Consider the following 25,551-nt stretch of genomic DNA (forward strand, 5'->3'; position numbering starts at 1 on the left):
CACATGTTCCCTCCCAGTCCCACCTGATGCCCTTTTGTTCCTTGTGATATAAGGGCCTTAGAATTTGTGCCAGATGCAGGCTAAACACTCTCCAGTAGCCCAAAAGACCCAAAAACTTTTATAATATTGCCACAGTTGTAGGGATAGGGAAAGCCTGGACCTTATCTATGACTGCTTCTGGGATAACTTTAGTCTTACCTGAACGGACAACTCCCAAGAACTTTTCTGACAAACCAGGTCCCTGAACCTTGGTGCTACTGATACCCCATCGTTTCTCCTGTAGATGTTGCAGCAGTCTAGGTGCTGTACCTTCTAGATCTGCAAGAGAATCAGACATGAGGATAATGTCATCAGTATCATACTGCTGCACTCTTGGCAGTTTCTCCCATATGTCCAAGTCCTGGGCTACAAGCCCATGACAAATGGTGGGACTGTGGAGGTATCCCTGTGGAAGGACAGTGAATGTCCATTGCCAGCCTTCCCATGTGAAGGTAAACTGTTCCTGGCTTTCCTGTATTATGTCAGTAGAGAAGAAAGCATTAGCAAGGTCCACAACGTAATGTATGTCTGTAGCTCATGACTGAGGATGTCCATAAGGGCTGCTATAGAGGGGAGAGCAGCATGCAAAGGGAGTGTGGCTTTATTCGATTCCCTGTAGTCCACGGTCATGTGCCAGGAAGCATCCGGCCTTTTCACTGGCCATACCGGGGAATTAAAGGGACTATGAGTGGGCTTTATGATGCCCACCTTCTCCAACTCCTATAGAGTTTCTCCAATTTCCTTGTGCCTCCCAGCAATTTATATGACTTAGTATTTGTGACCTGCCGAGGTACAGGCAGAGTTACAGGTGGGTGCTGAGCGTGTCTCCTCAGAACTGCCTTTACCACATGTACCCTCAGTCTGAACTCACCTGCAGTGTCTGTAACCACAGGTCCTGCAGGATATCTACCCCCAAAATATATTCAAGGATGGGAGTAATGTACCCTGTATACTCCTTTGAGGGTAAACGCCCTACCCCCATTGGGATTTGGGCTTTCTTCACTCTAAGCCTTATCCCCATAGCCATCTATCACAGCAGGGTTCCCAGGAAACTGCTCAGGGTTGTCATAAATCAGAGAATATTCAGCTCCTGTGTCCACCAGCGCCAGGACACATTGTACATTCACAGGGGACCAATGAATTGCTAATTCTACATGTGGCCTCTGGTCCCCACCATGTCCCCCAAGGTAGGGACCTTGAACCACCCCTCTCAGTCAAACCACAATGCCCAGTTGCCCTCCTGTGGAGGTGGGGGCCCAGGTGGGGTCTGAGTACTTTCCCCCAGGAAGTCCTGCAGGCCATGGGCTGGACACGAGGCTTTGCCTATGGCTTCCATGTCTTGGACCTCAGCAGCTAGAACCGCTGCTCTGGAATTAATTGGTGCCACAGTTCTAACAAGATTCTATTGAGCTGCCCCTCAAGTTTTTCTTTCACTGTCCCAACCCACATCTGTGTCCTCAAGACCTTCCTGGGGCCCTTTGAACCTCTCCTTTCAGTCATAGACCATACATCCTTCCTTTTCAACCCTCCCCCAGATCTGCTCAGTATGAGTAGCCTCACTTATGGCTTGCCCTATGTGGAGGGCAAGAGTAATCACTAGAGACCCAAAGAGGTAGGGGAGAGCTGTATGGAGCACCAGATTTCTCATTCCCACAGCGAACAACTCCGCGGCCCCCAGGGTCCACATTATAGGCGATATTTTTCATGTCTAACTTCTGTAAAACCTGCTAGAGCTCTGCATACGTTTTCCAACTAGTGGGGAAGTGTGGTAAACCACCCTGATTAGGCCAAATTGCCCTGGGGGCTGCCTTCAGCCAATCCAGAAGTGCATAATTCCCCCAGTTGGGAGGAGCATTTTGTAACTGCTGCCAGAGGGAGGGCTGAGTCATCAGGGAATCCAGTTTACCCATTTCTGACCCAGACAGAATACTCTCTCTCCCAAGTTCCAAAGACTCAAAGCCATGTAGGCAGAGGTTCTGAGGGCTTTTGTTGAAACCGGATGCTCAAATCTGCCAGCTCAACCTGGGTGTAGGGGGCTGCTCCTCCCCTTGCCCGCAGTTGTTGTATGTTTATTTTCTTAATTACAACTGGGTGGGCCTTTAATATGGGAGGGGCTGGTGCCCTGGGTTGTGGCCTCAGCAACAGTTCCACCCTTGACCCCACCCCCTCATCCTCCCTTGGCTCTTTCTCTGCCATCTCCAGGGCTGAAGGCACCACTCCTTCCTTCCGCTCCCCCACGGCTTCCTGCAACTTGGATTTTCCTGCTGCCTCATCCCTCACCACTAGCATGTCTCTCAGTAGCATGATCTCAGTTCTCAGTAGCTGTCTTTCCTTTTTCAGGGCATCCCATAACTCATCTCCCAGCTCACATAAGCGATACTGAAGTGAGTCTCTGTCCTCGGTAACCCTTTGCAATGCCTCAAGGAACAGCCACCCCACAATTCCTGCTACAGGGCAGCCGCTCAGTCCCACTAAGCAGTCCCTATTTCATGGAGGGCCAATTCCATGGCCTCTGGTGTCTCCAGCCTTTCTCAATTCTGGAGAGAGGCCCACTTGTCTAGGAGGTGCTTCACCCCCACACCAAATCTCTGGGGACTCCATGGGGTGGAAGCCCCACTATCCACACTGGGTTCCCTGGGTGAAGCCGCGCAATCCACAGCAGGGTCCCCACCATCCATAGAGGGGTTTCTGGCTGTCTCTCCAGCATTTCTAGGGGTAGCCTGCCCAAACATCGCCCCCATGAAGACAGATTTCAGTTTCACTGATCCTGCCAACTACACCAGATGTAGCTATGGGGGGAAGCAGTGTTCCCAGCCCAGGGCAAATAAACTGGTGTGACCGAAATCAGTCTAAGAAAATGCTGGATTAGGAGAAGCCCATTTATTGCTTACAGTGAGAACAGTTCCATTCATCCCCTCTGGCTACCGCTCTTGCTCCCCATCTCCCTGCAGTCACAGCAGATGCTCACCTCTCCATCCCTCCACCCGCCCCTTCCAGGAGAAATTCTGGGGCCAGTCCGCTGGTGACTGACAGGTGCCAGATCAATTATGCAACAGAGGGGAGGAGAGCACAGCCTCTCTCCACCCTTTGCCTTGGAGGCTGCAGGAAGCAGTGGTAGTATTTGTAAAGTGGGCTAAGGCCAGGCAGGAGATTCTGGAAAGTTTGCGATTTTACCTCAAATGGACCATATGTTTGTTACCTGAACCTGAGCTATAAGCCTTGGGAGAGAAGGGCAAAAAAATCATTCTTGTTTTTTTCAGTCCATATTTCCAGCGTCATTCAGATAGGAATCTAGTATAGGAATTTTAGTACCAATAGTGATTTTACCTGAAATAGCCTCAGTTAAGTATCTTCCTTTGGCTGCAGTGGTATTAAGTATTTGTTTGATAGTTCAAAGGTTCTAAAACATTGATCTTCTGTGCAGAGACTAACCATTAATCTCATGTTACTGCTGCTTTGTGTACTAAGTTTTCTTTATTTGATTTCTATTGATTTCTTGGGCTTTTTCTTTTTTTCTATAATAACATTAGCACATTTGGACCATATGCAAAGCACTTCTATAATAGATTGTAATGTGAAAACTCCCAATCCTGAAGGAAGATACTTTTGCAGTCAAATCTTTGTAGATTTTTGCAATGGTACCTTTTTTTAGTACTGGGTAAGGTAATATATTGTAATAGAAAACTTAATTTACATTTGAAAGGGCTCTTTTCAGTCCAGGTTGAACCATTTATATATAGCTTTGTGACCTTGAGCAGGTCACTTAATCTCTGAGTCTCAATTTTTTCCATCTGTAAAGTGTAAGTATGAAAGTATGTGTGGGAAGTGGGAAAGGATGTGATAATATCTGCTTGCTTATTGTACATATGAGGATGAAGATTATAGTACATAAAGATGTGAAAGCAACTTGGAAAATGTAAAACACTATGCAAATACAAATGTAAAAATAATATTTATAAAATTATTTTATCTCATTTCAAGTCTTATTCTTATCTATGAGAAACTGTAAGTATAGTTTCATCTAAATAGTTTATTTCTATCACTGATAGTTTAGAAGAAGGAAAATGAAGAATACAGAGATTGGAAAACACATGGTATTAGGTAAACACATGGTATTAGGCAAAGGTTATAAATTACCCATGAAAAAATTTATCAACTCTCCTTAAGGTGTTTTTTTTTTTTGGTACTAGTAAACTTTGAAATTTTTACTTATCCTCTCTTCTACTCCTAGATTTTGCAAATCTGTAACAGTTATGTTCTGTGAAACATTGTGAATAGTTTTCCACTTTTGATTATCTATGGAACATTATTTTCTTTAAGTCAATCTGGTTGCTCCTTGTTGTCTGAAGTGTTTCTGGACTACTCTTCCCCTCCTAATTAGTATATATTGAGGGGAATGCAAACTAATGTAATATAAGCCCAGTATGAGTTTAATTAGGGAGTTAAATATGTCAGAACATAAATCACAATGATTGAAATATGAATGCAATATTTGGTACCTTTAAAATTATTCAGATTACTTCTGTCTATTAGAATGGATCAATGAGAGAATCCTCTTGGTTATTATAGTCATTCATTAAGCAAATATTAATACAGTGCCTACTATTGCCAGACACTGTTCTACAACAGTAAACATAATAGACAATAATTTCTGCCCTAATGGAGCTTACATTCTAGTGAAAAGAGTCAGAAAATAAGAGGCAAAATATATTATATGTCCATTAGCACTAAGTACTGTAGAGAAAAATAAAGGAAGGAAAGGGGATGGAGAATGTTGGGAGGCATGGAGATGGGAGGAAGTCAAGCCAGAGAAAGAAAGGAATATTTGAATGGTTAAGACCTGAAAGAGCAATCTGTGTGGATGTATGTCCAGGGAAGAGAATTCCTATCCTAAAGTAAAACAAACTGAGGAAGTGTTTGCCTAGTGCGTTTGGGGAGGCCAGTGCCTTGTTAGGAAGGGGCCAGCGTGACTGGAGAGTAGTAGCTGAGCTCAAGAGGTAATGACAGCTAGTTAGTGGAACTCTTTGGGGATTTTGCCTTTTAACCTCCAAAAGGAAGCCGTTGGAGAATTTTGAGGAGAGTGATCTTTTTAAAGTGTTACCATTGGTGGGCAAATGGGGGTTTGAAGTAGAAATAGATCATTTAGGAGATGATTGCAATAATCCGTGTGAGCCAGTAGCAGGGCAGATGGTGAAAAAATGGTTGGATTCTACTTTAAAGCAAACAGGTTTTGCTGATGGATAAGCGGGAAAGGCAGAAGGGGAGAGGAATCAGGGCTAATGCTAAATTTTTGGCCTGAGCTTCTGGGGGCTTAGAGTTGCCATTTACTAAGATGGGGAAGAAAGACTGTGGGAGAGGAGCACATCTGCCGGGGAGGTGGTGGTAGGCTTGATCGGGAGTATGGTTTTGAACATGTAAAGAAATGCATACTAAATGTCCAAAAAAAAATGTTGAGTAAGTAGTTGGATGTATAAGAAGACAAATATGGAAAAAGGACCATGTTATTTATCTAACTGTAAATAATTTGGGAGTCATCAGTTTGTAGATCATGTTTAAAGCCCTCAGACTAGGGGAGACCACCTAGGGAGTGGGTGTAGATGGAAGTACTGTTCTGCACCCAATTCCAGAATGGGGACTTTTTCCCCACACCAACCAATTCTTGGACATCAACTGGGTGCCTTACAATTCAACATAATTCTGATTATCAACCTGGAGACAGCATCATACACAATAGGTTAAGGGCTCAGTCTTACAAGACTACACCTGCCCCCCTGCCCACCAGGCCACGACCACTTCAGACACCAGCTGTAAGTCCAGGCAGTCGCTTGTGCTTCTAACCCCCAGCCATAGAGTGGCAGTTCCAGCAACCCCCTCCCCCTCCTTGAGTTTGATGAATTTGTTAGAGGAGCTTACAGAACTCATAAATACTTCACTTACTTGATCACTATTTTATTATAAAATGATATAACTCAGGAAGAGCCAGATGGAAGGAGATGCATAGGCCACAGTACAGAGAGAGGGTATGGAGCTTCCATGCCCTCTTCAGGCACATGATTCTCCCCAAATCTCCACATGTTCACCAACCTGGAAGCTCTCCAAAACCCTTCCTGTTGGCATGACATAGGCATGATTGATTAAACCAGCCCCTTGCCCGTCTCCTTTCCCTGGAGGTTGGCAGTGGAGGGTGGGAGGGGCCCTCTAATCATATGGTTTGTTCTCCTCATAACCAGTCCCCATCCTTAGGTGTTTTCCAATAGTCACCTCACTAACCAAACAAGGCACCTTTATCACTATCATCTTAGGAAATTCCAAAATTCCAAAAATTTTAGGAGCTCTGTGCCAGAAATGGGGACAAAGACCAAATATATGTTTACTATAAATCACAGTATCACAGAGGAGAGACGAGGTCTAAGGACTAAGATCTAGAACATAATGTATTTAGCAGGTAGAGAAATGAGGAGCCAACAGAAGAGAATGAGAAGGATGAAAACCAGGAGAGTGGGGTGTGCTGGGAGCCGCGTGGTTCTAGGAAGGAATTGTTATTTATATCGGCTGTTGGTCACAGGGAAGTAAGAGGGAGACTGATAGTTGATTATTGTATTGAGCAATGTGGAAGTCATCAGTGACTTTAATAAGGCAAATTTGGCAGGTAGGTGGAGAAAAAAGCCTGGTTCATGTGGATTTAGGAGAAAATGGGAGTTGTAGAGATGGTGAGTATTGACAACACTTTTACATTTTATTGTAAAGGGGAAGCTAAGCATCCATGGCATGTAGAGTTAAAGATAGAGTTTTATTTTTTGTTTTTAAATATGGGATGGGGATTAATCCAATAGAGAGGGAATATTTGACAATGCAGAAGAGAGAAGAAATAATTTCTGGAGCAATTTCCTTGAATAGATATAAGGAATAGGATCTAATATGAAAGGGTTGGCCATTGTTGCTAGGTCCTGTTGGGAGCATGGACCAGTTTATTTATGATCAGTGATATTATTCCATAATAAAATGATGATCTGTGATCCAGTGGAGGTTGAGAATTTACTATACTAACGTAAGTAAAATTACACTATATACAGTAACAGACTTCTTTGGCTCTTACATTGCTTGTACTGTTTCAAAGTTGGAAGATGAATCATCTCTTCCCTCTGTGCCAGTCTTATTGGATTGCCTATAATTTTACAAACTAACCATATTTGACCCTTTAATTTTTACGACTTAACATTCTGCCTTCTTAAAGAAATTAAGTGCCTGTGCCCTTTCAAACACAAACCCTTTCCTATGTCCCCACCATACCCTACATGTATATACTTCTATCAAAGCACCGAAGGCACTTTATTACATTTATTTACATGTCTCTCACACATTACTAGATTGTTGATACCTTGATCCTACTCATTATTCAACTCTTGGTTCCTTAAATACAATTTTTATTCATTTCTACATGCCTTTATTAGTTATCTATTAGCTGCATAATAAGTTTTCTCAAAACAGTAGCTTAAAACAGCATTTATTATCTCATAGTGGGTCAGGAATGCAGGAACACCTTAGGTAGGTCTCTTACAAGGCTGCGATCAATGTGTTGACTGGGCCTGAAGTCTCTAAAAACTTGCTGTGGAAGACCCCACTTCCTAGCCCACTCACGTGGTTGCGGCAGGATTCGTTTCTTTGTGGGGCTGCCGTTTAGTTCCTTGCCGTATGGACTTCCCTACAGAGCATCTTCCTCAGAGCAAGTAAGTGATAGGGCAGGGAAGAGTGTCAGCCAAAGAGCTATCAAGAAGGACGTCACAATCGTCAATAACCTAATCACAGAAGTTGCATCCCATCACTTTTGCCATTTTCTGTTCTTTAGAAGGAAGTCTCTGGGCGTAGCTCACACTCAAAGCCACAGAGGATTTACACAGGCCTGTGAATACCAGGAGGTGAGGATCATAGAAGGCGCATCTTAGAAGTCTGCCGTCTAGTCCCCAAGCCCTTGTGTAATAAAATGCTAACTTGTTGAGTGGCTTAACCTTTTCCCAAGTACCTTCATGAGTGGTAGCATATATTTGTAAGAGGGCTGTCTAAGGGTGAGAATACAGTTTGAGACTGTCAAACAATAACTTGCTACTCAGAGATTCTTTCAACCTGGGTTTCTGCTGTCATTAATGATTTGCTTTCATAAAATAAGTCATATTAGTTAAATGGTAGAATCATTTTCTATCTTTAGGACTGAACAAAACCAGGAATACTATTTAAGAAAATCAGAATGCATGGAGTATACAATTTAATGGGAGTTAAAAAAATTATCTAATAGCAAACTATATTTTGAGATAATTCTAGCTTCCCAGTCATTCCCAACACATACACCATTTTATAATCTGGATAGATACACTGATATATCAAAATCTGTGCAATTGAAGTATAGCTAAGTTTGATCCCTAATGTAAAATAATCTTTGCTTACAAAAATAAGCTCTTAAATGGTAGATTAAGTATCAGATTGTGGATTTTGATTTTTTTTGTTTTTTATTTTTTTGCAGTTTTAATGTTGAGGCAATTTAATCTTTAGAAGAGAACTAGCTGTTAGATATTAGAAATAACTTATCCAACCTAATCTTTTTACAGATGAGGAAATGGCTACCCACTAATGTATCCAAACCTGCTAGTGGCAGAGCCAATGCCAAATCCCAGGCCTCCTGATTCCATTCAATGCACTGTACTATGCCCCATTGCTAACAATAAACCATACTGGAACACTTGGGAATCTCTAAAAATATTTATGCCTATCTCAGAGATTATCCGTGGGTTAAAAAGAACAAGACCCAACTATAGTTGCCTACAAGAAACCCAATTTAAATGTAAAGACACTGATAGCTTAAAAGTAAACGGGTGGAGAAAGGTATACTTTGTTACCATTAATCAGAACAAAACTGTCATAGTTAATTTCAAAACAAAAATGTTCCCATCCATTGCCAAAAGTATCCTGAGCAGTAAAATCCTCTGTGACTTAAAAATCTCTGCCTTAAATCAGAGTCCTCTCCTGCCAGAACACCACTGAAAACTCCTTAATATGTTCCTTATATTTATCCTGTTCTCTAACTACCCATTCTACACTATAGCCAGAATTATCTTTTAAAACCCAAATCTCTTATCACCCTGCTGCTTAAAATATTCAGTAGCTTCCCCTTATTTTTAGGATGAGAGCCTGAACTTGTCAGTGTAGCCACTAAGGTTCTGCATGTTCTGACCCCAGCGTCCCGCCCAGGTGCATTTCATGTCATCCCTGCCTTGCTTTTTGTACCCCAGTCTCACGGACCCTCTTTCTGTTCTGCAAACTCAGCCTGTTTCTTCCTGCCACAGGACCTTCACACATGCTGCTCCTCCCTCTGCCTGGAACTCTCCCACCACGTGTTCCCTACTTGCCTAAGTAATGGGGCTTTAGAAAAAAATATATATATGTATATATATTTTATGCCTATCTGATCCCCAGATATTTTGAGTTAATTGGTTATCAGGTGGTACTTGAGCATTGGGATTTTTTAAATCTCCAAGTTTGGGAACCTGCTCCATAAGGAATTAGTGTGTTTAAGGATTTGGAACCAGAGTGAAACCAATAGTACAGACTTCCATCCATTCTGATTCCTTAATCATATATTTGGCTAGGTTTTATCTGGGCAGTAAGAAAAATCTTTACATTGAGAAGTAGCCAAGAATTCTGCTGAAGGCTTTCTTAATAAAACTGTCCTCTCACTCACTAGTGTGTATTTTGTAAATGAGAGCCTGCAACAACATTCTCCTTAATCATGAAATAGGAGAACAGTTCTTTGACACTGATCAGGCAAGGAGAAAGTCTTCTGCCATCTGTGTTGTGGCATGCTCTGCTGTTGTTTTAACTAGATAAAATTCTAATTACTGTTAAACATATTGTTTATGAAGTCGTTTTCAATATTTTAGAGCAAGTGTATAAATATAAAGAGGCAAATGGTTCCAGATTTAACACAAAAAGGCTTTTCCTTTAAAAGTAAATTAGTCAGGATTTGACACAATGGGTTGTTTAATAACACATTTCTGTGTATGTCCTCCATATTGCATGCTGCAAGGAATGTGAAATTTGCAATTTGGTTATAACCATTGTGTGGAACAATCATCTATGCTTTGGTACCATGCTGACCAAACATTGTAACTAGAAAGTACTAATTCATGATTGGTAAGTGACCTGTTGTTTCAAGATATCCCTTCTTTTAAACAAGATGTTTCCTTTGTAATGACAGGCATGAGAAGTATGAAGCAAGAGTTAAGAATAGGAGATTGTGATCAGATTGAAGCATTTAAGAATTTTAGATCTTTTATTGGAGTAGTATCAGAGTGATGACAAGAAGCTATATATACAGGTTGCTAGAATAGAGGTTAAAGGGGGTACATTAGTGTTCTATTGCTGCCATAGCAAATCACTGAAAATTTAGTGGCTTAAATGACATAAGTTTATTACCTATTTTTTGTTCTGTAGGTCAGTAGGATGACACTAGGGTACTGCTTGATTACAATCAAGATTTTGGCAGAACAGTGTTCCTTTTTGGAGCCTCTAGGGCAGGATTCTTTTCCTTGCTGTTGTAGGCTTACATTTCAGTTGCCTTGTTGGCTGTGTGAGGGCCCTTCCCGCTCCTAGAGACCACTGCCATTCCCTGGCTGTGGCTTCCCTCCCTCCATTCCCAAAGCCCACAACAGCAGGTCAAGACCCTTTGGCACTTCCAGTATCTCCTTCTTCCTATTCTGTCTCATCTCTCTGACCTACCTTCTGTTTTCCTCTTACATTTTAAAGGGCTCATGTGATTAGATTGGGCCTGTTTGGATAATCTCCCCATCTCAGTATCATTAGAAAATCTTAATTATAACTGAAAGCCCCTTTTGCTTTATAAGGAAACTGGGAGATGAAGAAGGGGAAAGGGCAACGACATCTTTGGAGGGCTATTATTCTGCCTGTCAACAGGTGCTACTGTCACGGGAGTCAAGGAAACCAAGTGTCAGTGTTGACATAGCTGTTGAAAGTCTTCATTTATCCAACATTAATTTTTGCTTACTTTGTGCTAGACATTGCAATAGGCCCTGGGGCTATTGTCATGAAAAAAGATAAGATACAGGGTCCCTGTCCATATGTATATAGCAGTATACTTATAAAAACAAGAAGAGCAAATATAGCAGTGCTTTATAGGGATTCTTTATTTATTTCATACTTACATAAGTTCTTTGAAAGTGGGTGCTAGTGGTCTGTTTTGGCCCTTTCCTCTCCTCACCACGTGTTTTACATACTGGATGCCCAGTGGATGTTATTCACAAAGGCTTACTTTATTTTTCCTGTGAAATTTAGAAACCTGACTTATCTTTCTTTTCTGCTATTTTCTACTCCAAAAGCTGTGAGGAATTTTGAATTCAGTAATTCAGATCCAGGTGACAATTTAAGATTTAATCAGATACCTGCTGAAGAATTTTTTTTTAAGGATTTAAGAACTATCATGTACTCCTTTTTACGTAGTAAATGCTCTAAAGTGCTAAACACAGCTAACAAATGCTGTCATTGTATAAATTGGAGAACTTTTGCATTTTCCCCCTGAATTCAACAGCCAGAAAGTACTTACCCAATTTTTAAAAAATCAACTGTTGCTTTGAACCAGTATTTATCAATAGATAGTGAAGAATTACCAACCCAGAAGCACATTAAAATAAACTTCTTAATATGGCTTTTCCATGGATGTATAGTTTTTAAAATAATGAAGGATTTACCGTCTGCTGTTTACCACTTTTAGAGTCTCTGTCTTCCTCATACACAATTCCAGTTCTAATCTATGGAATTCCACAGGATTCATAGACTTCTAAAGACATTTATTCTGAAATTTTTCAGTGATGGTCAGGATTATAATCTATGTTACATAGTTTCTCAAAGCAGCAGTGTGGACCTTTAGTGATAGAGTAAGCATAGGCATGTGAGATTTATAGATTACATACCCAGGCATTATTAATTTCAGACTTGGCCCTCACAGAACTTTCTGTCAGAAGTATTTATTGGCAAGTGATTAAATAAATTCGTTAAACTAAATATAGTTTGTGCTACAAAGTATAAATGTCACATGAGGTCTTATGGCACCTTTTTAATTGCAGTACATACCAAGCATTCCATACAAAATTCCTTTGTAATTCTTTGGCAAGGTCACATTATTTATGTGTAATTTCTTATCATATAAAGACAATATAATCTTTATGTCTTTGAAATATAATTATACAAAATTTAATTTATGATCAAAGAAATTTTGGAATAGTGAATGGAGAATTAATTTCATTTGTTTATGTAGAGATGGCTATTGTCATGAAGTTTAGGTGATAGTAATTTGGGTAAAGGAATGTTCTAGCTGTTTCTATTTAATCAAGGTGGTTTAATGTACTGTGGTCTTTAAAATGTTACTAAGCAGTGTTGATTTCTGTGACTTTTTTTTGGATACCTCAGTGTCTAGGAAAGTAGCATCCTGTTGGGGTTAGTTCATATGTAAAAATGATTACATGGAAACTTTTGAAGAAAGTTGGAGGTAAAACAGTGAATGGTACAATAATAAAATGACTTAGGGTCTCTTGATTTTTTTAAAAAGAGGAGGAAAAAACTCTGTATTATGGACATTAAAATATAGGAATAACTTAAATACATGCAATGCCACAGAGAGATGAAATTTACTGACTTACCACGGACTTTTGACAGGTGTATTGCACCTTTAGAAATTAGGTTTGAATTATTAAAGCAACCCTTGTTTAGTAATTGAATGTCTACTGAGAAGATTACATGGGGGAATAAGCATACGATTTTCAGTAGATGCCATTTTAATGGGTATTGAAACTGAACTGGCCTTTGTGAACTGTTGTAGTGCCTACGCACACACAAATAGCTTCAGTTAGAAAGGATATAGTTCCAGGTATGTCACATTTAAAAAAAAATGTGTTTCTGGTGAAAATAAACCTAAATTCTTGAAGCAAGCCATTTCACTTCTAATTGAATGTAATATTAGGAAAACAAAAGGCCTTAACTCAAATACTATTCCTCACAGAGGTTTTTTTGTTTTTCATTTGAAATTAGTCGATTGCAGACTGGCTTTTTAAAAAAACGCTGATTCTTCTAAATAAAGTAGAGCAGTGTAAAATTGCTGCTAAATTTGCTAACACAACTGAAAACAATTGTATCCTTAAAAACATAATCATTGAATTTTATTGAAATACAAGTAGTTGGCTGAATATGAGTTTTAAAAATAACTAAGAAACTTACAAGTCAAATAGATTAAATAATGTGATAAAGGTGTTCAGGAGTGGTAGTACCTTTGTGCTGTTGACCCTTGAACAACATGGGTTTGAACTATTTGTGGGTCCACTTACATGTGGCTTATTTTCAACAAATATATTGGAAAATGTTTTTGGAGATTTCCGACAATTAGAAAAAATGTTTTCTTTTCTCTAACTTTATTGTAAAAATACATACAAAGTATGTGTTAATCAACTGTTTAAGTTAGTGGTAAGACTTTTGGTCAACAGTATGCTACTAGTAGTTAAGTTTTGGGGGAGTCAAATTTACACATGGATTTTTGACTAAGGGGTTTGGTGCCCCTATGCCCCATATTATTCCAAGGGTCAATTGTACTTAGATTTTTAAAAATTTAATTCCTGTAGTGTATGGGTTTGAATGTTTCATATCATGTGTATGTATAGTATAATGGAGACTTGTAGTTCTATATTAGTTGAGGTAAAGTAAACTCTTGCAGAAGAGTAGAATTAATTCTGAAATGCTATGTAATCTGATTTACATCCCTGCTTCACCTTATCCTACTTACTTAAACAAAGGAGTTTTTCCCTGATAATAAAAGTGGAAACAAATGACTAATGTTTACTTTTTCATTTTTAGAATGCTATCTATGCAATTGAAGTAAAATTAATAATATTTTCCCCCTTTCTGGAATTCTCTGACTGTAAATCAGTATTCTTTGGGAAAAAAAACTTTAATAAAAGTTCTTTTCTGATGCCATTAAGTAGTAGGTGTCAGGATTTACTCTTCAATTCGGTGGGATTCTGATTGCTAGCAGATTAGACTCCTTTGCAGGTGATGTACTGCCCAGGAACTGACATTTAGGCTATTGATCCCCCAGTGATTCTACATGTCAGGACTGAGCTAAGAAATTTGTCATTTGCTTTATGTAACCTAAAAGTAACCAGAATAAACAAGAGGACTTTTTACAGACCAAAGGAAATACCCTGGAAAAACCTTGGTTACTTAAATGTTATCTGTTTAAGTATCAGAAATTCATTTTTTAAAATGAACATGTAGCACAATTGACTTTTTTGTATGAATGAATTATTGATGAATTTTTAACATGTTTGTGGATACATGTAACCATCACAATCAATATCCAGACAGTTCCATTAGTTCATAAAATACCTTGTGCTATCCCTCTGTAGTTATACCTTCTTCACCTCATGCATAATCCCTGGCAACTGCCCTGTCATTTTAATTTTGTCTTTTCAAAAATGGCCATTACACAAAAATCACACAGTATGTAAGCCATATGAGACTACTGTACATGTCTTTACTCAGCATAATGCCTTGAGATTCATCTAAGTTGTTTTGTATATGAATATGTCATTCCTTTTCATGGCTGAGTAATATTCAGTTGCATGTACCACACTTTGTTTATTCATTTATTCATTGGAGAACTTTGAGGTGTTTAGGTTTTTAGCTATTTTGAATAGAGATGGTATAAACATTCATGTACAGACTTTTGTGTAAATGTTAGTTTTCATTTCTCTTAGGTAATAAATACATGGTAGTAGGATTGCTGGATCATATGGTAAGTGTACAATTTAACTTTATGAGAAATTGCTGAACTGTTTTCTAAAGTAATATACCACTTTGTGGTCCCATCTTCAATGTGTGATAGTTCTAGATGTTCTTTCCACTTGTCAGCGCTTCGTATGGTCAGTCTTCTTAATGTTAGCCATTTTAATAGGTTTGGAATGATGTCTGATAATGGCTTTAACTTGCATTTTCCTAATAGCTAAGATGTTGAACATCTTGTCATGTGCTTTCTTGCTATACATATATGCTATTTGGTGAAGAGTTTGTTCAAGTCTTTTTCCATTTTTAAAAATAATAGCAACTTTATTTTGGAATAGATTTGTATATAAAAGTTGCAAATATAATACAGCGAGTTACTCTATATCCCTAACCCAACTTCCTGTAGCAACATCTTACAAAATGAAAACCAAGAAACCAACATTGGTGACTTTTATTAACCAAATTCTAAATTCTAAACTCAAATTTGGCCAGATTTTCCATTAGTCTCCTTTCTCTGTTCCACGATCCAGACCAGGACTCCACATCTCATTTGTCATGTCTCCTTAGTCTCCTATGGTGTGTGGCAGTTTCTTAATCTTTCCTTGTTTCTCATAAATTTGATAGTTTTTGTAGGATGCCTCAATTTGTGTTTGTATGTTGTTTTTCCTATGATTAGACCAAGGTTAAGGATTTTAGAGAATATCACAGGTGATAGTGATGTGAAATGCCCTCCCCATTACATCATATCAGGGAATACATGATAACACCACTTGGTTAGTATTTGCTAGGTTTTTCCACTGTAAAATTACTATTTTTGACTTTCCGTCCTCTATTTCTTGGAAGTGAATCACTAATTCCAGCCTATACTCAAAGTGGTGTGATTAAGCTTAATTTTATGGATGGGGGTGTAACTAATATGTCATTAGGAATTTTTCTGTAAGAAAGTTTGTCCTGTTTTGTTCACTCATTTATTCAGTCATTTATATAAATATGTATACTTCCTACATTGGCTTTCAGTCCAATACTATGTTTTTTATGTTGTTGCTACTATTATTCCAATTCCAACCATTGAAGGTTGTTTGGTAGCATGTTATTTAGTCTCCACTTGTTTGTTTTTGTCCAGTTTTTTACTCATAATTGATTTTTGGTTTTATACTACTGTGGTCAGAAAAGATATTTGATATGATTTCAGTCTTAATTTTTTTTGTTGTTTTTTTTTTTGAGAGGGCATCTCTCATATTTATTGATCAAATGGTTGTTAACAACAATAAAATTCAGTATAGGGGGGTCAATGCTCAATGTACAATCATTAATCCATCTCAAGTCTAATTCTCGTCAGTCTCCAATCTTCTGAAGCATAACAAACAAGTTCTTACATGGTGAACGAATTCTTACATAGTGAGTAAGTTCTTACATGGTGAACAGTGCAAGGGCATTCATCACAGAAACTTTCGGTTTTGATCACGCATTATGACCTATAAACAATCAGGTCAAATATGAATGTTCGTTTGATTTTTGTACTTGATTTATATGTGGATCCCACATTTCTCCCTTTATTATTATTATTATTTTTATTTTTATTTTATTTATTTATTTTTTATTTTATTTTTTTTTTGAGAGGGCATCTCTCATATTTATTGATCAAATGGTTGTTAACAACAATAAAATTCAGTATAGGGGGGTCAACGCTCAATGTACAATCATTAATCCATCTCAAGCCTAATTCTCATCAGTCTCCAATCTTCTGAAGCATAACGAACAAGTTCTTACATGGTGAACGAATTCTTACATAGTGAATAAATTCTTACATGGTGAACAGTACAAGGGCATTCATCACAGAAACTTTCGGTTTTGATCACGCATTATGACCTATAAACAATCAGGTCAAATATGAATGTTCGTTTGATTTTTGTACTTGATTTATATGTGGATCCCACATTTCTCCCTTTATTATTATTATTATTTTTATTTTTATTTTATTTATTTATTTTTTATTTTTATTTTTTTTTGAGAGGGCATCTCTCATATTTATTGATCAAATGGTTGTTAACAACAATAAAATTCAGTATAGGGGGGTCAACGCTCAATGTACAGTCATTAATCCATCTCAAGCCTAATTCTCATCAGTCTCCAATCTTCTGAAGCATAACGAACAAGTTCTTACATGGTGAACGAATTCTTACATAGTGAATAAATTCTTACATGGTGAACAGTACAAGGGCATTCATCACAGAAACTTTCGGTTTTGATCATGCATTATGACCTATAAACAATCAGGTCAAATATGAATATTTGTTTGATTTTTGTACTTGATTTATATGTTGATCCCACATTTCTCCTATTATTATTATTATTATTTTTAATAAAATGCTGAAGTGGTAGGTAGATGCAAGATAAAGGTAGAAAACATAGTTTAGTGCTGTAAGAGGGCAAATGTAGATGATCAGATGATCAGGTGTGTGCCTATGGACTAAATATTAATCCAGGCTAGACAAGGGCAGCAAGACATCCACGGATGCAGAAGATTTCTCTCAAAGCAGGGGGGGTGAGGTTCTGAGCCTCCCCTCTGTTGATCCCCAAATTCTCACCTGATGGCCCCCCTGCGACTGTGCCTGTCTTAGGTTGTTCCTCCCTTGAGGAATCTTACCCGTCTCTGGCTAACCAGTCATCTTCCGGGGCCATACAGGGAAATGTAAAGTTGGTAAGTGAGAGAGAAGCCATATTGTTTGCAAAGGTTAGCTTTTTACTTCTTTGCAGATTTATGCCCTGTGGCTTCTATGCCCAGCACTTGTCTCGAGGTATCTTTACCACCTGAAGGAATTATGATACTCAGTAAATTCGATATGAGGCACGAATTCTATTTAAGGGTTGTAATTAGGAAGAAAGAAGAAAAGCTACAGATGTAGCATATGGAAGGAAACATGGGAGGATTGATTATTTCTTTGACATATCTTCTTGTAGAGTACCTTAAGTATGTATAGGTTTTAAACTACTAACTAATTTGCACACACATATTAACATAATAGGAATATGGTGACATAAACAAAGCAAATCTATAATTACCATCCATCTCCAGTGAAGCCAAGAACAGTCTTAAGTTTTTTGAAACTAGTTTTGTGACCTAACATGACCTATCTTAGAGAACATTCCTTGTGCCCTGGAAAAGGATGTGTGTTCTTTAGTTTTTGGATAGAATGTTCTGTATATATCAAGTCCATCTGGTTCACTGTGTGATTCAAAACCACTGTTACCTTATATTAATTTTCTGTCTGGACGATGTATCCATTGATGTAACTGGGGTATTAAAATCCCTCACTATTATTGTATTACTGTCACTTTCTCCTGCTTTGTCTGTTAATATTTGCTTTATATATTTAGGCCCTCCTCTGTTGGGTGCATAGATATTTACAATTACTATGTCCTTTTGTTCGATTGATCCCTATAATGTTATTTGTTACCCTTTATCTCGTTACAGTCTTTCAGTCGATTTCATTTGATATAAATATTGCTACTCCAGCTTTTTTTTCATTTCCGTTTGCATGGAATATCTTTTTCTGTCCATTCACTTTCAATCTGTATTTGTCTTTAGGTCTGAGTGAGTTTGTTGTAGGCAGTATATAGATGGGGCTTGTCTTTTTATCCTTTCAGTCACCCAGTATCTTTTGATTGAAACATTTAATTAATTTACGTTTAAAATAAGTATTGATAGGTATGTACTTGTTGCCATTGTATTGTCTTCTGGTTGTTTTATAGTTCTTCTCTGTTCCTTTTTTCTTTTGATCTCCTGTGATTTGTTAACTTTCTTCAGTGTTATGTTTGAATTCCTTTATTTTTTTTTGTGTAAATATTAGAGGTTTGGGGTTTGGGGTTACCTCAGTTTCACATGTAACACCCTATGTCTATAGCAGTCTGTTTTAAGTTGATGATTGCTCAATTTCAAACATATTCTAAAAGCATTACCTTTTTACTTCCTTTATGAATTTGATATATTTTATGTCTTTTTATTTTGTGTATCCCTTAACTATTGTATAGTTGATGTTAGTACTTTTACTATCTATTTGTGTTTACCAGTGAGACTTTTCTTCCATAATTTTCTTCTAGTTATGGCCTTTTTTTTTTTCTGCTAAGAAGTCTCTTTGACATCCTTGTAAGGTCAGTTTAGTGTGATAAACTCCTTTAACTTTTGTTTGGGAAACTATCTCTTTCAATTCTGAATGACAACATTGCTGGTTATTCTTGGTGGTAGGTTTTTTCCTTTCAGCACCTTGAATATATCATGCTGCTGCCTTCTGGCCTGCAAAGTTTCTGTTGAAAAATCAGCTGATAGCCTCAAAGGTAAGTGTTTGCTTTTCTCTTGATGCCTTTAAGATTCACTATTTAAGTTTTGTCACTTAGATTATTTTGTTTCTTGGGTGGACTTCCTTGGAATCCTCTTACATGGGCACTGTCTTTGCTTCCTGGACCTGGATGCCTGTTTCCTTCCCCAGGTTAGGCAAGTTTTCAACAATTATTTCTTCAAATAAGTTTTTAGCCCCCAGGAACCCCTATAATGTGAATGTTAGTATGCTTATTGTCACAGAGCTCCCTTAATTTCTTCTTATATTTTAAAATAGTTTTTCTTTTTGCTGTTCAGCTTGGTTGCTTTCTACTGCACTGTCTTCCAGATCACTCATCTGTTCTTCTGCATCTTGTAATCTGCTGCTGATTCCCTCTAGTGTATTTTTCATTTCAGTTATTGTAGTCCTCAGCTCTGACTTATTTTTTTATATTTTCTATCTCTTGAAATTCTCACTTGAGTTCATCCACTCTTCTCTTTAGTCTGGTGAGTATCTTTATGACCCTTACTTTGAACTCTTTATCAGGTAGATTGCTTATCTCCATTTTGTTTAGCCCTTTTTGTGGTGGTTTGTCTTCTTCTCATTTGGAACATACTGCTCTCTGCCTTCTCGTTTTGTTTGACTCACTGTGTTTGTTCCCGTGTATTAGATAGGTCAGCTCTGTCTCCAGGTCTTTAAAGCAGTAGCGTTATGGAGTTTGCATCCTGTGGTGCCCAGTTGCACAATCCCCCCTGGTTACTAGAACCAGGTACTGTGGGGTATTCCTTGTGTGATTTGAATGCACCTTTCTATGTGGCTGGACTACAATTGCTGCAACCTTGCTGGTGGGTGGGTCAGCCCTCAGCCTTCTGCCAGCAAGGACTGGGTGAGATGACTGTGGGCCACTCGTAGGGAGGGCTTACATCAGGCATGGCTGCCTGTGGGGCCTTCCTGTATCGGTGGGTGTGCTGGTGGGTGGGGCTGGCTTCCCTCCCTTGGCAGGAGTTGCTCTGGAGGTGCCACTCCTACCAGGGCTGCCTGCTGGATGTGGCAGGGCAGGAATTGCTTTGGAGGGGCACCTGCCAGGGTGGGTGGGTTGGGTGGGGCAAGTCCACAGGGGGATGCTAGGGCAGGATAAGTGATGCTGGTAGATAGACGGAAAGTGCCAGAACTGGCTCCCACTTGTGTCAGGTCAGCTAGGCTGAAGGAGGGCAAGAAAACAGTGGCACTTGCCAGCATTCTACCCCTGGAGAAAGTTCTGCAGATTTCTGCCCCTCTCGTACACATCCTAAAATTAATCAATAAATCTCCTTCGTGTATAACCCAGGTGCTTTTCAAATTGCTGCTTCTGTTCTGGGTCTCAGACCAATCGATGTAACATCTCGCCCTTTAAGCACAGACTTGGTTTCTTACATCCCTCTGGCTCTCCCAGAGTTAAGCTCCACTGATCTCCAAAGCTCCTGGAGTTAAGCTCCGTTGATTTTGAAAGCCAGATGTTAATGGGTGCAGTGCAGGTCCGCAGGACCGGGGATGCCCAGTTTCAGGCTCGATCCCTTTGCTCTCCTGTGCCTCACTGCCCCCCACCTGTGGGTTGCTACTGGGGGAGGTGGGGTTTGAATCCTGACCTTATTTCTGCCCTTTCTGCCCTTCTTGATGTGGCCTTCCTTTGATGTCATCAGCTGTGGAAGATGAGTCCTACAGTCTGCAGGTCTTTTCAGAGTGACTTACATTATGTGTAGTTGCCACCTTCATTGTCTGTGGGAGGAAGTGATCACAGGAACTTCCTACTCTGCCATCTTCTTAGCTTTTCCTGTATATACTTTTTTGTAAGTCACAGTATGGCACCTGTGCATCTGCTTTGTAGTCAGCCATTTCCACATCTCTCCAATCCCTGACAGACACTAATCTCTTTTCTTTTCATGTAAATTTGCCTTTTCCAGTGTGTATGAATGCAGTCATATAATATGTAGCTTTTTGGGTCTGACTTCTTTCACTTAGCAAAATGCGTTTCAGATTTATCCATGCCATTGAGTGAGCTAAACAGCTCATTCCTTTTTATTCCTGTAGAGTATTCTGTTGTATGGGTCTGCCACTGTTGGTTTATCCATTCACCTTGTTGAAAGAATTTTATAGGTCCAAGATAAAGCAGCTTCTGCCCAGGATACCACATCTGCCAAGGAGAACCTACTGTTTCTTTGTAAATGCTTTGCTTGACCAAAAATGCAATATATCTTGTCAGTCAGTCAAACACCTGGTCAGCTCTGGGCCTGCTCACCCCAAAGTTGACTGTGTGTTTCTAGCCAATCAGAGACTTTCTATTTTTCTCTTCTTTGTTCCTTATTCTTTATCCTGTGAAAGCTTCCTGCTTTCTGTCCCATTTTTGCAGTACTCACAATGGAGACTGTCCATGAAGTGTTAAGTTTGTTTCACCTGGATTTTTTCCATTAGTCATTTTTTTTAACAACATGCTGAAGGACATCTTGGTTCCTTTCAAGTTTTCAGTGTTTAGGAAAGAATACAGCTTCTGTTAAATTACATACAGATTTTTTTGTGAATATAAATTTTTAGTTCATTTGAGTAAATATCTGTTGGGTTGTTGTATGGTAGATAAGTGTGGATTTAGCTTCATAAGAAGCTGCCAAACTGTTTTTTGATGTGGCTGTTCTGTTTTTCATTCCCAGCAGCAATGAATGTGAGTTCCTATTGCTTTACATCTTTGGCAGCATTTTGTATTGCCATGTTTTGGGGATTTTTTTTAGCAATTCTAATCAGTGTGCTTTCACTCATATTTAAATAGGATATTTTTTACTCTTGAGTTAGGGAGTTCTTTATGTATTCTGGATACAAGTTTTCTGTTGAATATATGATTTGTAAGCATTATCTCCCTCTCTGTAGCATGTCTTTATACTACTAAGCTATTAATTTTGATCAAATATGATTTATCACTTTTTGATTAATGGGTTATGTTTTGGTGTCATATCTAAAAACCCTGCTTAGCCCTAGGTCACAAAGATTTTTGTTCTTTTTTATTTTTTGGTAGAAGTTTTATAGTTTTGTATTTTACATTTAGGTTTATGATCCATTTGAGTTAATTTTTATATAAACTGAGAGGTTTAGGTCAAAGTTCATTTTTTTCTTTGCATATGGATGCTCAGTTGTTCCAACACAATTTGTTGAAAAGACTATCCTTTTCATGTATTGTCTTTGTAACTTTGTGAAGAATCAGTTGACCATGTTGTGTGGATCTATTTGTGGACACTATTCTGTCTCACTGATCTGTGTGTGTGTGTCTTATTGCCAATATCACATTGCTTTGATAACTATACCTTAAAGCTTTAAAATTGGGTAGTGTGGTTCCTCCAACTTTCTTCTTTTTTTTAGTAGTTTTGACTACTTTAGTTCTTTTGCCATTCTGTGTTAATTTTAGAAGCAGCTTGTTTATATTACAAAAAATCCTGGGCTTTTTATTGAAATTGCATTAAATCTATAGACCAGTTTGGGAGAGAACTGAAATTTTTACTGTTTTGAGAACTGAAAGTTTTCCACTCTCTGAATACAATGTCTTTTTACATCTTTTTTGACTTACTTCACCAGCATTTTGCAGGGTTTAGCATATAGATCTTATATATGTTTTATCATGCTTATATCTAAGTATTTTGATTTATGGAGCTATCTTAAATTCCATTGTTTTAACATTTTTGGGTTCCAAATTGTTCATTGTGTAATACACAGAAATGTAGTTGATGTTGACCTTGTATTTTTTGGCCTTATCTGATAAATTCACTTATTAGTTCCAGGAGGGGGTTTTTTTTGTTTGTATTTCTTGGAATTTTCTATGTAGACAATCTTATTGTTTGCAAAAAGGGACAGTTTTATTTTTTACTTGCCAGTTTTATCAGTCTGGAGTTATTTCTTTGTTTGGTAGATTTCATTAGTGAAACCATCTGTGCCTAGAAAGTTTCATTTTTGAAAGTCTTTATAAATTCAATTTATTTAATAGTGAATGTTGGTTGTTTTTGGTTTCAGAAAACTGGTCCATTTAGTTTAAGTTGTTGAATTTATGTGCATAGAGTTGTTCACAGTATTTCCTTATTACCCTTTAAGTGTTTGTAAGAGTTATTGGGAAATCTCATGTAAATTGATGTTGATCATTTGTGTCTTATATCTTTTTGTCTTTGTCTTGCTGTATTGACCTTTTCAAAGAGCCATTTCTGATTTTACTGATTTTCTGTAATTGTTCTTTCATGTTCTGCTTTTATCTTTAATTTTTCCTTCTTTCTACTTGCTTTTTTAATTTGCTTGTTTCCTAGTTTCTTAAGATGAAAGTTTAGATTGTTAGTTTTAGACTTTCCTTTTTTCCAATATAAACATTTAATGCTATAACTTATCCTTTAAGTACTGCTTTAGTTGCATCCCATACATTTTGATGTGTTGTCTTATTTTTCTTTAGTTGAAAATATTTTGTTTCCCCTTGAGACTTCTCTTTGACCCATGGATTACATATAAATTTTAAAATTAACTGCAACTTGGAGATTGCCCTGGTATCTTTCTGTAATTGATATCTAGTCTAGTTTTATTATGGTCAGATAACATCCTTTGCGTGATTTCAGTTCTTTTAGGTTTGTAAAAATCTTTTTATGGTACAGTATATTAGTTTCCTATTGCTGCTATAACAAATTACCGTAAACAATGGTTTAAACAGCACAAATTTATTATTTTCAAGTTCTGGAGGTTAGAAATTTGAGGCTTGTTTCATTTGGCTAAATTCCAGGTGTTAGTAAGACTGCATACTTCCTGGAGACTCTATGGGGTAATGTGTTTCCTTGTTCTTTCCGCCTTCTAGAGGTACTCACTTTGCTTTGCTCATGGCCCCTTTCAGCAGTGTCTCATCTACCTCTGTTTGGCATTATATTTAAGGAATGTTTCTTTCTACTATTCTTTTAATTGGTATGTTTAGATCTTTTACATTTAATGTTATTGCTGATAAATTTGGATTTATGCCTGCCATTTTCTTTTTTTTTCATTTGTTGCCTGTTTTTTGTTTCTCCATTTTCTTTTTCCTGCCCTTTTTTTTATTACTTTTTTTTGGGGTTTTTTTTTTTTTAGGTTCTTTTTTGTTAAGTATTCCATTATGACTTACTGATTTTTTTTTTTTGTAACTATATTTTGGACAGGTTTTTTTTTTAAGTGATTGCTCTAGGGATGGATGCTTAACTTTTCAGTCTACGTAGAGTCAATATTTTACCACTTTCAAGTGGCACATAGAAACTGTACCACCATACAAGTCCCTTTATTCCTCCCTTTTATGTTTAGGTGTGTTACGTATTATATTATGTATGTATTACAATACGTACATTGAAAGCTCCATCGGATCTTATACTTGTTGCTTTCAACTATCAAACATTATTTTAAAGAATTCAAGAGGGTAACAATAGTTTATTTATTCAGGAATTTAACAGTAGTGCTGCTCTTCCCTCATTCCTGATGTTTTAAACTTTTTCATGGCCTTATTTACCATATGTTGGAAGAACATCCTCTAGCAGTTCTTTCAAAGCACTTCCACTGTTACACATTTTCTGAGTTTTTCCTTCATCTAAGAATGTCTTATTTCACCTTCATCTCTGAAGGATATGTTTTGCTGGATACAGAATTTTTGGTTGACAGTTCTTTTCTTTTAGTACTTCAAAATGTTCTAGTGTCTTCTGGCCTGCATGGTTTTTACATGTAGAGAAATCCACAGTCATTTGACCACTTTTACCCATATAAGTAATGTTAAATTTTTCTGATTACTTCCAAGATTTTTTGTTTTCAGTTTTCTAAAGTTTTATTAGTATATATCTGTTCATGGATTTCTATTTATTTATGGGGCTTTGCTGAGCTTCTTGACTCTGTAAGTTTATGTCTTTCAACAAACTTGGAAAATATTTTGTTAAAATATTTTTATTATACTGAACTCTTCTCTTTTGATACAATGATTCTAGTGTCACAAATATTGGACCTGAAGTATTGTTCTCTCTCTCTCTTTCTTTGTCTCTCTATTGTTCCATTGGATAATTTCTATTTTATATTATCTCATACAAAGTTAACTTTTTCTTGTGTCCTCTTCTTTTGACTATTGAGCTAATTTAGTGAGTTTTTAATTTTGGTTCTTGGTATTTTTCCATTTCTAAGATTTGCATTTGGTTCTTTATCTCTTCTATTGCTTCTCTGAATTTTTCTATTTTTCCATTTGTTTCAAGAGTATTTGCTCTTACTTGAAACATTCTATAAGAATTGCTTTAGTATCTTCCTCAGATAATTCTAGCATCTGTGTTTTCTTGGTGTGGGCACTTTTTTCCATCCAAGATAAGATTTTCCTAGTTCT

The 25,551-nt window shown here is 37.7% G+C and overlaps 1 protein-coding gene and 1 long non-coding RNA gene across 5 annotated transcripts in view; one reads left to right on the top strand and one right to left on the bottom strand.

The window, feature by feature from the left end:
• The window catches only part of GLCE (glucuronic acid epimerase), a 116,763-nt gene that overhangs the window by 32,205 nt on the left and 59,007 nt on the right, over nt 1-25,551 (top strand). The gene's annotated exons all lie outside the window — the stretch shown is intronic.
• Nucleotides 1-25,551, bottom strand: part of LOC140843198 (uncharacterized) — a 71,249-nt gene that overhangs the window by 15,318 nt on the left and 30,380 nt on the right. Inside the window, exon 2 of the long non-coding RNA XR_012120768.1 lies at nt 199-318. This is a non-coding gene — a long non-coding RNA (uncharacterized lncRNA). The remainder of the gene's footprint in view (nt 1-198; nt 319-25,551) is intronic.

This window comes from Manis javanica, chromosome 8 (assembly GCF_040802235.1).
Source record: "Manis javanica isolate MJ-LG chromosome 8, MJ_LKY, whole genome shotgun sequence".
Taxonomy (NCBI): Eukaryota; Metazoa; Chordata; class Mammalia; order Pholidota; family Manidae; genus Manis; species Manis javanica.